We start from the raw sequence: 15,763 nt of genomic DNA, 5'->3' as shown, positions 1-15,763 counted from the left end.
TTCTATTTCACCTATTTTATCTTTTACAGAAGGGACCAGTTTCAACCAACTTTTTCCAGTCCTGACACTTGGATTCAAGTCAGAGACAGTTATCAAACTCATTTAGACAGTGCTTATTACTGAGTCCTGATTTATTCAAGTGCTTATTTACCGGGAAGGTACAGCCTCTCCTTTTCAAAATGCAAACTTTACTTCCGACTCCAGGCCTTGCAATTTATCTGGACGAAGTGCTGATATTGGCAGGGTACCTTTGAATACACTTTAGGAGTCTGTTTCTTTGATATAGCCAGGAGGGTAAAACTGCCATATCCACAGATGTCTTCAATTGCTGGGATATTCTCTTCCCACCATGGAGACTTTTTCAATCTGTTTAATACTAGGGAGGAGCCAGGTTGCTATTTTGGGTTTAACTATGAAATATTTTTGGAGCTCTAATTTACCAAGAGTTATCTGAAACTCTGGAGCCTTAGGAATTCAATTTTTTTTTTAAATAAAAATGAGCCTAGAAACTGCTCAAGTAATGGTAGGAGAAAGAGGAAAGGCCAGTCTGATTTGAAAAGGATTGGCAGACCAAGAGACAGGAAGGACAGCCTTTGAGTGTTGCAAATGCTCCTGTGGGTACAGAACGAGAATGCTACACAATACCTTACAGATCTTGTATTGCAAACTTTGCATTTTATATGAGGAAACTGAGGTCCAGAGAGTGTAAGTGACGTACCTGAGATCACACAGCTAGTCAACAGCAGAATCAGAATCGATTTCTCTTTTCACTTTTTTTAGTTACAGGAAATGACCATGAACGCCATCTGTAATGACAGGGCAGTATAAAGAGCTTGGTGCTATAGCTACACAGACATCAGAGGGAAGGGTCTCAGATCTTCCTGCCTCCACTCTGGGCCCAAGCTCAGCACATTCACATCAGTAACATTTCCCATTGTACATTAGCTTTCAAAAGTGGAGAATCTATTCTTTAGAGAAAGTTTTCTAAACCTCAGAACTATTGACATTTTGGTGCAGGAAGTTCTTTGTTGGGGGATTCTTTTTTCACAGAATTCTTGGTTCCTACCCATTAGGTGCCAGTGGCATCTAGTTGGTTCTCCGGACATTGCCAAATGTCCCCTGGGTTGCAAAATCACCCTAGTTTAGAACCATTGATTTAAGGCAAAGTTCATCTGATATCCACTCAACACTCTACATAAGCATCATTGAGTTGTATGATTATTTGTCATAATGGTGAGAAAGGTGGAAGACCCGGAGATTTAAAGAGAAATAATTGATATCTGTTTAATTCATCATTGTATTCTCTTGCACCTAGCACGTTCATTAGTACAAAAAAAGTTGCCCTCCATCTTCTTAGAAATTAACATAATTAAAACATCATTTATTACTAATAAGTGTTAATTTATTAATCCACAAAACTTTGAATGCTTTGGGTTTGCAATCAAATAACTTTCTTTCATGTTTATTCTAGTGTACAGTGGGTATTCTTCTCCTAAGGATCATTATAGTCCTTCTTTGAAAAATTCACAGCCTGAAGAGTGCACAAAGGACACAAATGTAGAATAAAAACAACTCCCCCAAATAAAAAAGTTAATTTAAAAAAGCAAAACCTCATTCACATTTGATGCTTTACCAAATTTAAATTCATCCTGATGAATGTACAAACATCCCAAGGTGGATTCGCCTGGATTAGCACAATCAGATTGCTTTCCTAGCACCCACCAGTGGTTAGTGGAGAAAAAACTGTTTCAGTGGGATAGACAGGAGCAATAGGCCCTCTGCACTCAGCAGTCCCAGTTTCATTTCATGGCAAACTCTCATTCTGAAGCAATTCCAAAGGTCTAGGGAATGTAGCAATTTGTAATTTTGTTAAGGTACCAGGTTCCATTGTTCTCTACTTGCTGAAGTTGTATACAAAGTAGCTCTGACAAATGATTTGTTGTTGTTGTTGTTGTCCTTGAGACAGAGTATTGCCCAGGCTACAGTGCAATGGTGCGATTTCAGCTCACTGCAACCTCTGCCTCCCAGGTTCAAGTGATTCTCGTGCCTCAAGCCTCCCGAGTAGCTGGGATTACAGGCACGCACCATAATGCCCAGCTAATTTTTGTATTTTTAGTAGAGACAGGGTTTCACTATGTTTGCCAGGCTGGTCTCAAACTCCTGGCCTCAAGTGATCTGCCCACCTTGGCCTCCCAAAGTGCTAGGATTACAGGTGTGAACCACCATGCCTGGCCTGACAAATGATTTTTAAAAATTTGTTTCTGTGTAAAAAATAGCCATCAAATGAGGGATAAAACTTCAGGGGAAGTTGGAAAGGTAGTTAACGGCAGTTAACGAGCAAAGTGAGGGTAAGCACAGAAGCATTCAACTCAGTGGAAATGTGAATTAGGAGGAAACCAAGAACTCATGCATACATTCTCTTATTCTTTATTCTCAAGTCTTGGAGGGGTCAGAAAGATCTGAAGTATAGTCTTCTGGGATGTCAAAGTTCTATTGTAAACTCTTGCTTATCCAGAAACATATCAGGAAGGGGTCTGCTGAGTGAGGGTCTAGAGCAAGGGAATTTTGAGCAGCCTGAGGCTACAGGCTTGGGGAGGAAAGCGGGAAGAGGTGGAAGTCAGGGAGGTTTCAGGGCTGCCTTCCCAGGTGGCTCGTATTTAACTTCAGAGTGGGCTCCTGCCACACTGAGCTCACTCTGGGGTGGTAGGTATAAAAGAGCAGCCTAGGGTCAGGGTTGGACCTCAGGTCCTCTGCCTCCTCTCAGACCTGTTGGAGTACCTTGGCTATAGAAGGATGCTAAAATGTCAGGAAAACAGATCAGGCCTGGAGAGGCCCAGGCAGTGCCCTTCCAGGGGAATGCAGGAGGCTGAAAGATGCCTGTTCTCCTGCAGAGTCACTGGCTGGGGGAATGGGTGTGTTTTCCAAGACTCACCAAGCTGCTCTCATTGTCTTCCCTGCTAGAGCCACCATCAACGCCCAAAGAACCCAGACCCAGTAATGCCTTCGGCTATGCAGTTTCCTGTCACATGGCCCTTCCCTAAAACCTAGCTGAAAAGACCAGCTGTATATCTTATTTCAAAGGGTGCCTGGGGGGTGGATCGCCTGCTTGGCTGCACTCCCAGCAGCCCCAAATCTCTGACTAACCATGACTCTGACTAGCCAGCAGGAAGGTACTCACACTTGGTTCTACAACCATCCACAAAGCTGGAGAGAATCCTACAACTATCCTTCTTCAGAAAGAGTCATTGTCCCATTATGTGCCAGGTGCTTTACACAGCTTTATTTATACTTTGTAACAACCTTCCTCATAATAACACAGAAAAGTGCGTATTTACAAATGAGGAAACTAGGGTTTGGAGAAGTTAAGTAATTTGCCCAATGTTGCACAATCTGTAAGTGATCTGGCTGGAAGAGAATCCTGTGTTCTCTCTATGACAGCAAGGGATATCCAAAACCCAAGAAAGATACAATATTTAGGCCAAGTCCAAACAACAGGCTCCTCTCCTGCCTGAGTTGTTACTTCGTCGGACCTGGCAAGCTTTGCCAAGGCTGTATCTCTTCATCCGCCTGCCATATTGACACTAGGGATTCTGTGGCATCCTGAGAGCATCCCTGCAAGTGCCTATGGGCACTCCTGGCCCTGAATCTGAACTTCCTGCTACACCCAGCCTAGGACCTTCAGAGACTCAGTGCAGCCAATCTCTCGAAGAAGTCAGTCCCCACATCCCAACCAAAGACCTCAGGTACAGAGACAGCAGGACACTTCTTGGAGTTGGAGACAAATGGCTAGTCTTGGTCTGACTACAGGTCCAGAGCTTCATTTACTAGTTTCCTGGGGCAATTACAACAAATTCATGAATTTAGTGACTTACATCAACACAAATGTATCATCTCACAATTCTGTAGATTAGAAGTCTGACAAGGTTTCTGTTGGGCTAGAATCAAGGGGTCAGCAGGGGGGTGTTCCTTGCTGGAGGCTCTAGTAGAGAATCCATTTCCTTGCCTTTCCAGCTCCTAGAGGCCACCTGCATTCCTTCCTTCTTGGCCCCCTCCCTCCATCTCCAGAGGCAGCCACAGCAGGTTGAACCTTACAGGCATCGCTCTTTGTCCGTAGTCCCATCTTCCTCCCACTCTCTTCTGCCTCCTTTTCCACTTTTCAGAACCCTTGTGATTCACTGGGTTCCTCGCAGATAATCCAGCATGAACAACCCATCTCAAGGTCCTTAACTTAATCCATCTGCAAAGCTCCTTTTGCCATGACAAGTAACATAATCAGAGGTTCTAGGAATTAAGATGTGAACATCTTTGGAAGGGGTTGGGGTGCACACCCAATAAGGCCAAAAACTTTCCTCAGCTCATTCTCGCACACAGAAGCACCAGCATTTTCCAACTCTAGCCTGGAGCTGTCTTGGACTGTGAACAAGCCGAGGACAGGACCGCCCCTGTCTTCTTAACAAGTGTCTGACACATGGCAGGCAGTCAGTGGGAAGTGACAAATGAATATGTGGCCAAGAAATGGGCCTCTCCCAACTGCCTTGAACTCAGTGACCTGAGATTACTCACATCTCCCTTCTGCCTGATGGTTTACTATCAAACATAACCCTCCTGGTCGCGAGTTCCCACTCTTCATACCCACCCTCAGCATAGAGCATGAGCTGCCTTTACCCACCACATTGTTCCTCAGCCTTCAGCAGGTGGTGACGAGTTTGCAAATATGGAGCTATTGCCATGGAAGACTCTGGAAAAGCCCTCGGGATGTGACTGTGCTGACCAACCCCCTCATGCCAGGAGTTGAAATCTACAGAAGTATTATGTTGGTGCAAAAGTAATTGAGGTTTTTGCAATTGAAAGTAGATTTCCTTTGCAAAAACTGCAATTACTCTTGCACCAACCTAATATCTCCCTACTCTGTGAAGCATTTGGGTGACTCTACATGTGGACGCTCTTAGAGTAAAATTCAAACTGTTCAAAATACAAAATAACTCTGGCCAATGGTTTTGTAAAGGGAGGTATATGATGCCCCTCAACATCTGACTCCTGCCCACCTCTCTAGCGTCCGCTGCAGCACAAGCCCCTGCCTTCTGGTTTTAAGGAACAATGACATCACACCCTCACCTTCAACATTTGGTACAACCCTCTGCGGAGTTTACCCCAATTTTGAGATGAGCAAACTTAGAGTAGATAAAGAATTTGCCCAACATCACAGAGCTCATACACAGGAGAGCCAAGTTTTAACCCAGCCTCTTAAAAATGAAGTGCTTTCTGCCTCAGTACACAGCCTCCCAAAGAGTGCAATGACACAGTCCCAGGACCTTACCAGGTGACCAGAAGTGTCTACTAAACACAGGGCTGCCTGTGCCCAGCCAATGGGACATTAATTCTGGGCAGCCCTTTCCTTCTATTTCCCATTCTTTCTATGAACTTTCGGATCAAAAACTCTGATGAAAGTTATCATTTCTAAGACAGATTTCCCTCTAGGTTTGAATATATAGTAGAAGGGATTTAGGTTAGACAATTGGAGAACTTGCCCACACATTAAGGATTGGCTTAAATAATTGGATTAAATTTCCCAAACATAAAAACAAGGAGACACTGGAGCAGGGTTATTGAATTGTCTTTCCTTAGAATGTTTCACAATGCAGGCTGCAGACCCAGTAATTAACTAATGATATTCACAGGCTTCTCCAGAAATTTAAAAAAAAAAAAAAAAAGACAGGGTCTTAATCTGTTGCCCAGGCTGTAGTGCTGTGGTGCCATCACAGCTCACTGCAGCCTCTACCTCCTGGACTCAAGCAAACCTCTCCCCTCAGCCTCTCAAGTAGCCAGGAGTACAGGTGTGCACCACCACACCAGGCAATTTTTAATTTATTTTTATTTTTATTTTTTGTAGAGACAGGGTCTTGCCATGTTGCCCATGATGGTCTCAAGCTCCTGGGATCAGACAATCCTCCCGCCTTAACCTCCCAAGGTGCTGGAATTACAGGCATGACACACCATGCCCAGCCAGCCTGTGTCTTTTGCAATGGTAGCACCATCATAGCACTTTGCAGACCCGCAAGCCCCAGATACTTGGAATGGAGGAGAGCAGAGGCAGTTCACAGCTGCCACCTTTCAGAGGGAACCAAATCCCAGAGTTCACTCTGGATTTGGCTCTCAAACTTTTATAGGCATCACAGTCATCAGGAAGGCTGATGAAAACACAGATTGCTGGCTCCAGCCCGAGTTTCTGATCCAGTAGGTCTGGGGTAGGATCTGAGAACTTGCATTTCTAACAAGTTCCCATGTGATGCTGATGCTGCTGGTCTAAACTTTAGTGGCCTCAGTCCCATCTAAACACTAAGATTTAGAAGGGATCTGGGTTTCCTCCCTTCCCATAGCCTGTGAAGTGCCCCCAGGGTTGCAGGACAGCCACGTGTTTTTAGAACATTGTCTCAAGATCTTGCTGGAGCTGTGATCTTTCACAAAAGAGGAGTTAGCCCTCTCTCCCCACCACAGCTGAGATTAGGTCTTTTCTTTTCTCTGAAAAGACACTAATCCTGAGCATTCGCCAAGGATGGGAGCCGTCTGCTTACCGAGCTGCCACTGGCTTGGCACCGATGTTTGCTTAACCTCTGCTCAGCCGTCTTCTGAGGATTTTCTTGTCCCGCCCTTGGTGGGGCTCATGTTTTTCAAGTTCAGTCCTGAGAAGCCTCTTATTTACCAGTGTGAGGAATCTGGGTTTTCTTCCTGCATGTGCTCCTTCCGGATCCCCTACTTTGGCTGTTTGCCATCCCACAGCCTGGCCAGACTAGGGGATGGGGACGGCCCAAACCATCTGCCCCAGCAGGGAGGGGTAATTTATCACTGACTGTTGGCACATGGTGATAATAAAAAGCAGTTTGTTTTACTTTATTTTATTAGCATTTTTAAATGTAGCCTGCACCTGGGGCAGACAGCTCCTCCCCACCCCCACCTTGGTTTTCCAAGGCCATACAAGGTTGCTATTCTACAGGCCTTTAAGTTAAGTACCATTCCCAAAAGGGGCATAGCCACAGGGTCTCCTGGGAGCAGGATTCAGAGTCTAGAGACCACCCCCCAGTTGTCCTAAGAGACTTTGGGCTGCAGAAGGCTTCCTCCCACCACCAGCCCACCGCCTCCCAGTCTCCAAGCCCCAGCACCACTCTCCTGTGTGCTTACTGTTCCCTTCTCCACCCATTAATCAAAACCTGCCCAGTCTCCTGCCTCAGCAGATCAATGGTCTGTCAAAATCATTCTCCTTAAGGTCTTCATGGAAGAGCAAGACTTCTCCCAGACCTTGCTGCACCTAAAAAATCAGGGCTCCTAGATTGTCTATTTGCAAAAGATCATATTGCTAGTGGTGGCAATGAAGCCATTTCAGGCCCCAAAAGCAGTCAATTTGAAACAGGTAGCTTCTGACCCCTCAGATCCCCCTGGGTAGGTGAACCCTGAATATTCTATGACATCAGCCTTATTTTAATAACCAAACAAAATGGCCCAAGCCCCTGTATTAGGTCATTCTTGCATTGCTATAAATACCTGAGAGTCAGTAATTTATAAAGAAAAGTTTCAGGCTCACAGTGCTGCAAGCTGTACAGGAAGCATGGTGCCAGCATCTGCTTAGCTTCTAGGGAGCCTCAGGGAGCCTTTACTCATGGCAGAAGGCAAAGTGGGAGCTTGCACATCACATGGTGAAACCAGGAGCAAGACAGAGAGGGGTGGGAGCAGGTGCCACACACTATTAAATGGCCAGATCTTCTGTGAACTCAGAGCCAGAGCTCACTTATCACCAAGGGGATGGCCCAAGCCATTCATGAGGGATCCACCCGCATGATCCCAACACCTTCCACCAGGCCCCACCTCCAACATTAGGGATTACATTCAACATGAGATTAGGGTGGGGACATCCATCCCATGGGAGTACAGTGCCCTCCTGGAGACTCCTGAGGGAAGGCAAGAATGGGGAGACATATGGTCTCCTGGGACAGGGAATCTCTGAAAATTGAGTATTAGTTATCAGTGTTCTTCAAGTTGCTATTGTGGCCTCATCTCTTCCAACCTCTTTAGCTGGCTCTTTCCTTTACTCATCTTCTCCCAGTTCTCCAGCCTCTGAATCTCTGTTTCTCCCTTGCATCCCCAAACTGCTGAGGGAAAATGGAAATCTTCTGTTACTTTATTATACAAAGACGTTTAAGTCTGAACTCTCCTCTTTCCAGAGGCTTCAGGGCCTCTTTTACTCATCTGCTTAATAGGTTTTCCTTAACAAAGAACTAACATCCTTGGCATGAATTCCATGCTTCCAGTGCACAGCGGAACTGCAACAGTCATTTTTGGTTTGAAATAGCAATTTTTCCTTCCTTGCTACCTAGGCAATTTCCTCTTCTGCCTATAAGCCTTACTTTGATTCCTAAACCATAAGAAACTTCTCTTAGGGCCAGTTCATTTCTCTCAATTATTTATGCATATATATGTATTTTTTCCATAATGTTGTAAAACCACTTCAAACATACTGAAAAACAAAAAACATGATTCCATCACTCTAACAACCACTTGCATTTTCAAATGCTCCATTCTAGTCTCTGTCCACCCACAGATATATTTTAAGGCATCTATGTTTTCCTCTTCTGCTTTTTGATTTTACATGACACGGCAAGCAACTTCCCATGTCTTCATTGCTATTGCTTTAATAGCTGTATAACATTCCATTGAATTATTGTCCCATAGTTTAGCTACCCATTCTCCATCACAAAAGCAGGGATCTTTGTCTCTCTTATTCAGTGATGTACCCCAAACAGTGGGATACAGTGCCTGGCATATAATAGGACTTCAAAAAATATTTGTTAAATTGACTGAATAAATGAGACACTTAGATTGTTTCTAATTTCTCATTGCTATAGACAAGATGCAATACACATTTTTAAGCATATAACTTTTTTGGCTTTTTTCCCTGATATAAATTCCCAGGACTAGATTAATAAAAACAGCAGCAGCAGCAATGATGGTGATAGCTAACATATATGAGCAGATACGACATGCCAGGCTCTGTGATGAGCACTCTACAACCATTATATCTTTGACTCTTCACAGCATCCGTATGGGAAAAGTACTAATTATCCCTATTTTACAGGTGAAGAAACAAAGAACTGGTTATTTGCCCAAGGTCACACAGTTCATACAGGGCAGAGATGGCATTTGAATTAAGGCTTATACCAGTCCAGATTCTAAGTTCTTTTTTTTTTTTTTTTTTTTTTTGAGATGGACTCTCGCTCTGTTGCCCAGGCTGGAATGCAATGGCATGATATCGGCTCACTGCAACCTCTGCCTCCCAGGTTCAAGTGATTCTCCCGCCTCAGCCACCCGAGTAGCTGGGATTACAGGTGCATGCCACCACACCCCTCCAATTTTTTGTATTTTTTGTAGAAATGGGGTTTCACCGTGTTAGCCAGGATGGTCTCAATCTCCTGACCTTGTGATCCGCCCGCCTCAGCTTCCCAAAGTGCTGGGATTACAGGCATGAGCCACCACACCTGGCCTCTGGCTCTAAAATATTAATGGCTCCTGTTGTCCTCAAAGGAGCTCAATCTAGTACAAGCAAGAGAATCACTTGATACCCAAATTCTGATGGCCATCAGTGTAGGGACACAACCTGAGCACAGGCTGATGGCAGAGATAGCCTCAAACTCAGCTCCTGCCATAGACAAAGCTCAGCCTGCCTCGTGTTGGCCTCCCAAGCCCCAGAAAGACACTCTTTGTGAGAAATAAAACCAGGCTTCCATGATCTGACCTAAAGTGCTCATCCTTGAAGAGATTACCTTTACACATGATATAGCAACCATTTAATTATTCACTGGAATAGAGGGCATCTAAACATCTCTTATTCTTGGCCTTTGATCAATGGTTTTGTATTTATATTTGAGATGATCTCAAAACTTATAAGAATAAAATAAAACCATGTTGCAAAGTGCTGGAGCAAAAAAGGGCTTGAAAATAGCCTAAGACTTTCCTCAGTCCTCCTTCCTTCCTCCCTCTCTTCATCCTACAACGAATATATCCAGACTTTGGGGTGGGGTACCAATTGCATAAGACCCCAGGGTATCTGTGCATGCACATCAGAAGTAAAGTACTCCGGGAATTCCTAAAAATTACCTCCCTAGCATCTCATTTGTGACCACGGACACAAATAATGAGAATGGAAAAAACATCCTTGGACAGGGAAGTCAGCTGTTTCTGTTCCCTGACTTTGAATCTGTGAGCAAAGCCTTGCTGTCTTGTCTGGAATCAGAAAGGTCAGTTTAAGGTTAAGCCCAAGTGAACGGTCCATCATGAAGTAAACACAGCACAACCCAGGGCTATGTGCAATGTTATTCTTTCACCTTCTTCCTGGAATTTCAGAGGTTGTACAAATGGAACACAAAAGTGAACAAAATAATGTAACAGTGCAAAACAATGTCAGTGAAGAAATGTTTACTTGAGGATTCAAAAAAGAAACAAAACATACTTTAACTATGAATGTGCCTATCTCTCCTCCCAGCTCCCTAAGTCCCTCTTTCCTCAAAAGAAAAAATTATCCTTTCTTTCTTTCTACAAGACTGTATTGTTTCCAAAACCCTTTCTTTCTCCCTCTCTCTCCTAAATACACAAACAGAAAGAAACAGGACAGTAGAAGTGGATGGGAAAGCTGAAAACTCAGCAAACCCAGTGCTTTTCAAACTTTTTTAAACCAAAAAATATGATTATGGACAAAACTTATTTGTAAGCTGAATTAGACAGCTATAGCTATGTAACAAAACACAACAGCTTATGGTAGCATGTGTTCTCGTACTAACAGATCAACAGGTTGACTATAAGCAGATCTAGGCTGAACTCGGCTCTGTTTCAGGCTACAGGTTGGGTTTAGGTCTGCTCTACACCCCTCTCCTTCTCCTTGGACCAGTGGCTCCCTGCAGCATATTCTCACAGCAAACAGAAGAGTACAAGAGGTAAGCCAAACCATGCAAGTACATTTAAAGCCTCTATTCACATCACATCCTCCCACATTTCATTGGCCAAAGTTAGTCACATAGCCAAGCCCAAAGTCAGTAGAACAGGGGAGTTATAGTCTGCTCCAAGAGGAAGAAGGAAGGGAGTGATTTTTGTTGCTGACCAATAATCCAATCTATCATAGAAACCAAATATATAACACAGAATAAGTGGCTTTTTGCTAGTTGAATGAGGGATGAAGGCCCTCTAGACACATGCTTTTCCCCATCCCCAAATTCCCAATGAGTCCTCTGGCAATCTGGCAATCCCCCAGGGCGTCAAAGAACACAGCATGAAATGAAAGGCAACCCTCCCATTTTACAGATAAGAAAACCGAGGTGCAAATCATCCTAATAGCTCATCTACTATCTGAAAAGTACCAGGTGTGAGGCCACAAGTAAGGAGATCCTTTCTATGCTTTTCCGAATGTAATGACAACTGGTCATTTTCCAGTCTCTAGTCATAGTTACAGGGATTATAATGGATAAAGAGTTTACAGTTTGTGTAAATTGCTTGCAGCTGGAGAAAATGTTCACAAACCAGGTAGCATAGTAAATAAAGAAAAGGAGGAAGTGAAGAATACCATTCTGACTACTGACTGAATCTCAAACTATTCATTTCACAATAAATAAGTGAGAACTAACTACTTCAGTCCCTGCCACCCAACCATGATTCCATGTAAGTTAAAGCAGTGACTGGCAAAATAGGACAGAACACAGTTGAGTTAAATTCTAAATGCATATCTGATAAGGAAAATTGTCAAATGAAAGAGTAAGGATGGGATTGATTGCATTTCTATCTGTGGATAAATGAAGGCTTTAGAAGCCAGAGAACTGGGAAAAGGGCAGAAACTGTTGCAAAATGGCACTTTGTCAGCACTAGAGGCACTAGGGGAGCTCCCTGGTCTAAGGAGGTCAGCCACCAGGGAGACCTGAGAAGTCCAGCTGGATTATGTAGCAGGCAGATGTCAGAAACAGAGAGTAGGGTCAACACCATGAAAGACAGCCACTTCAAGAGACACCAGAGTGAGACTAGGGACATACTGGGGTTCCAAAGATGGCCAAATGTTTCAGCCTTACTCAGCCCATGATCCCAAAGTCAAGGATTGGTAGTAGAGAGGGTCCCTTTCAGTGGTTAGGGGTTAGAAGGGGAGACCAATGCACTCCAGCATCTGGGGATGAGATGAAATGGCGAGGCTATTCCCTGACTTGAGAGTGCCAAGGCCTTCCTTGTCCAGTTCCCTGGCACGGCCCTCAGCTCAGCTCTTGTCCCCCTTGCCTCTCCAGGCTTTAAATGTCCGAGTAAGTAGACTGCACAGGCCATTACAGGTGCTGAAGCTTTTAACCCATCCAATCCACAAGGGGACCCCTCGGCAGTGACTTGTGCTGTGCCACCAGAATTAAGCAGGAACCACATTTCCCAGAGTTCCTTCCTCTATGGTTCCAGATTAAAGCTGGCAACAAGAGAAATCTGTGAGAGGATTGGAAGGCAGAAGGGAAGCAGTAGCCATTCCACTCAGAAGGTTTAATTAGGGACCTGGTGCAGCAGCAGCTCACACCTATCTCAGACCTGCTACCTCACCTTGATGGAGCAGGGCTCCAGTATCTCCAGCTCCCAGGGTCTCCTCCAACCCAGAGTCCTGACCCAGGTGCATGTCCAGGCCTACGATGAGAGGCATTAGCTTTTCCTGCAGGTCACCATGTTACCACTGCAGGTGGTGAGAGTCAGAGACATGGTCCAGTTTGTTCTGGTCTTGCTCTCCCCCTTCCATCCGCTTTCTGTCCCATCTGTAAGCCCTGCTGACCTGAAGAAACGTCAAGCCCAACACCAGATACAGAGGCAACAGCCTTGCCTAGACTTTTTTACTAGTTTTCATAATGAGTAAGTCTAATCCCTATGATTAATCCCTTATTCCATGTCATACAGAGTAGCTCTGATTTCCTGATCAAACGCTAACTGATACAACCAGCTACTCCCACGGCCTTAGCAAATGCAAAGACCCTCTGTCTATGCTTCCCATGTGGTTCCTCTGTTCAGAACACTGATGCTTCCTCCAGCCTTCTAATTTCTTGACTGAACTTTTACCACTAAACCACTCCACCATCACCATCACCACCACAACTACCACCACCACCACCAAATCATTATCATCATTACAACCACCCCCACTGTCATGTTCACCACCATCAAACCACCATCATTACCACCATCATTACCATCATCACTACCATTACTGCTATCACCAGTATCATCAACACCACCATCACAGTCACCATTACAACTACCACCACCATCATCACCACCACCCCATTACTATAGCCATCACCTGCCGTGAAAATCAGCACTGCCACCACATCAACATCCTCACCGCAACACCGCTATTACCATTATCATCATTCTCATTGTCACCATCACTCCACCACCGTCATTCTCACCAGGCCACCACTACCACACCATCACCCCTCCTTTACCTCCCTTCATCTTCACAGCAGTCTCATCCAGGTCAGACTATTCCTAGTTTACAAATGAGGAGAGGTGAAGTAACTTGTCAGCAATCAAGGAGAGAGTTAAACCCAGGTCCAACCTCAAATTCCCTATTCTTTCACTACACTACACAGCCTCCAAAACTATGTTTGATAGAGCAAAGGGCAGTCAATGGTTAGTGGAAAAAAGGACTTAAAGCAGCAGAATTGTGCTGATCAAGAAAGGAAGGGCAGAGGAATAGTAGCTAGAAGGCATAAGGCAGGCAAAGAAGGGATGGATTCAGACAAGATCCCCCAGAGCAGAGGGGCAGAAGGGGGTTCCACGTGGGTGGCAGCTCCAACCCAAAGCCTGTGTCTAGGATTCAGAGAGGAAGTGGACTTGCTCCTGCAGACCTCAAGGCAAGCCCCAGAGGAAAGCTCACCCACTGCATGAAGGGCAGAAATCAGAGTCGGAGGGGCCAGTGAGTTAAAAGGGGCGAGTCAGAAACGACCAAGGGAAGCACCTACAATGCCACTGAATGCCTTAGCCAGGGTGGTTCTCAGTCCTAGCTCCACAATAGAAGCAGCTGGGGAGTTAAAAAATGTACTAATACCCAAGCCCCACACTCAACATTTCTATTATTTTTGAAATACTTCTCAATTCATTCTAATGTGCAGGAAGGGTTGAGAAGCAATGCATTAACCCAACAAAACTCTGGAATCATGCTTTCCTTCCACCTGAGCCCTCAGAATTCCCTCACACTCTAGTACAAACTAGCTGGGCTCTTAAACCAAGTGTCTCCAGGTGCTAGACAGCGGTAAAATAGAAGAGAGAAACGGATCCTTCCTAGGATAGGGAAAAGATGAGTCTAATTTTAGACCAAGGAATCTACCTTTTATTTCGGGGTCACAAAACTAGATAATTAATCCATAAGTTGAAACAATAAGAAAAAGAAGGTAAGCTGAAGGAGACCCTCACTGTTTGGGTAAGGGGCTATTCCTCTCCCCAGCCTGGAGGTGAATTTGTCTTATTATCTACCATATTCATATACTTAATAGAACAAGATAAATTATAAACAACAAGAGCCACTGTTAGCATTTGCTGAACACTTATTGTGTGCCAGGCACTGGGTTAAATCTTTTAATTCTCAAGGTGACCCTATGTGGTGGATGCTAAGATATTCCTCATTACACAGTTGAAGAAACAAAAGCCCGGGGAGGCTGAAGAACTTGCCCAAGCTCACACCAGCAGCAGAGCTGGGATATGCACAGGTATATGCCTCCAGGGTCCACACTTCCAACTCCACACCACACAGCATCCCAATCGCCATGGGTTCTGGGATAAGTATCACTGTCCCCATTTTACAGGTGGGGAGACTGAGGCTGCTGCATCTTACTAGCACAGCCTGGATTTGGAAACTCCATAAGTAGAATATACCAGAAGAGCTGAGCAGCAGTTTGACCTACAGGCAGAGAGGTTTCTAAATGCCCAGTTCTTCCCCTACACCACCCCACCCTTTATGCTCAGAGGCTACACAGAAATCATATGGCATGACCTTTCAAAATAACTGCATTTTTAAAAATCAACTCAAGACCCAAACCAGTATTGGTATGTGAGCCGAGTCTGAAAATGACACGTAAATAGATGGAAAGGGCAAATCCAACCGCGCTGTACGTTGAGCAAAACATCTCCAATTATTTGTTTCAAATATTTTGCAATTGGCAAGACCCAAACCACACTTTTCCAAGCATTCCCTTCTCCACCCCACCCCCACACTACCCAGTTTTACATTGTAAGCCCATGTGTATTTCCCAAAAAATGTAATCCATATGTCTCTGAGCCGTTTACACTTAACTCATCAAATTGTTGTTTGCTAAGAGTTGTTTGCTGCCCATGAAGCCTTCTGAGACTGTCTGTGAGGCCTTCAAAAGCCCCTTTCTGCTTCTTTTCTTAGAAACAGGAAGCTACGTTTAGCCAAAGGCAAATGAAATTGAACATGTTGGCACCAGGAGGGAAGACGTTCCAGGGCCAAAAATTTGTTCTTGTTCTCAACATGGCAGAATATCAAGGAAGGTCCCTCTGAGGTGGTATTTCAAAGCCCAGAAAACCTGCTCTCGGTGGAATACCAAGCTCAAGATTGAGTCCAATTTTGTTTTCAGCCCTGTTCACCGTCCCTCTATCTGCCATGGTACCTACAATGGTTCAAGAATGTCGCAGAGAGCAAGCAACAAATCCGTGACCTGCTGGTGAGACCAATGATATCAACTGCTGTGGTGGAAGTAAT

The 15,763-nt window shown here is 44.6% G+C and overlaps 1 long non-coding RNA gene across 4 annotated transcripts in view; it reads right to left on the bottom strand.

The window, feature by feature from the left end:
• Positions 1-6,720, bottom strand: part of LOC134761386 (uncharacterized) — a 67,092-nt gene extending 60,372 nt beyond the window's left edge. For 3 of the 4 annotated variants that reach the window (XR_010139942.1, XR_010139940.1, XR_010139941.1), the window contains exons 1-2: positions 2,933-2,994; positions 719-806 (exon numbers count right to left, since the gene is read on the bottom strand). This is a non-coding gene — a long non-coding RNA (uncharacterized LOC134761386). Of the gene's footprint in view, positions 1-718; positions 807-2,932; positions 2,995-6,572 lie in introns of those variants that run through there. The other variant, XR_010139943.1, reaches the window with a different exon arrangement.
• Between the last annotated feature and the right edge of the window lie 9,043 nt (positions 6,721-15,763).

Source organism: Pongo abelii, chromosome 4 (assembly GCF_028885655.2).
Source record: "Pongo abelii isolate AG06213 chromosome 4, NHGRI_mPonAbe1-v2.0_pri, whole genome shotgun sequence".
Lineage (NCBI taxonomy): Eukaryota > Metazoa > Chordata > Mammalia > Primates > Hominidae > Pongo > Pongo abelii.
This window is presented reverse-complemented; position numbering and strand designations above follow the sequence as displayed.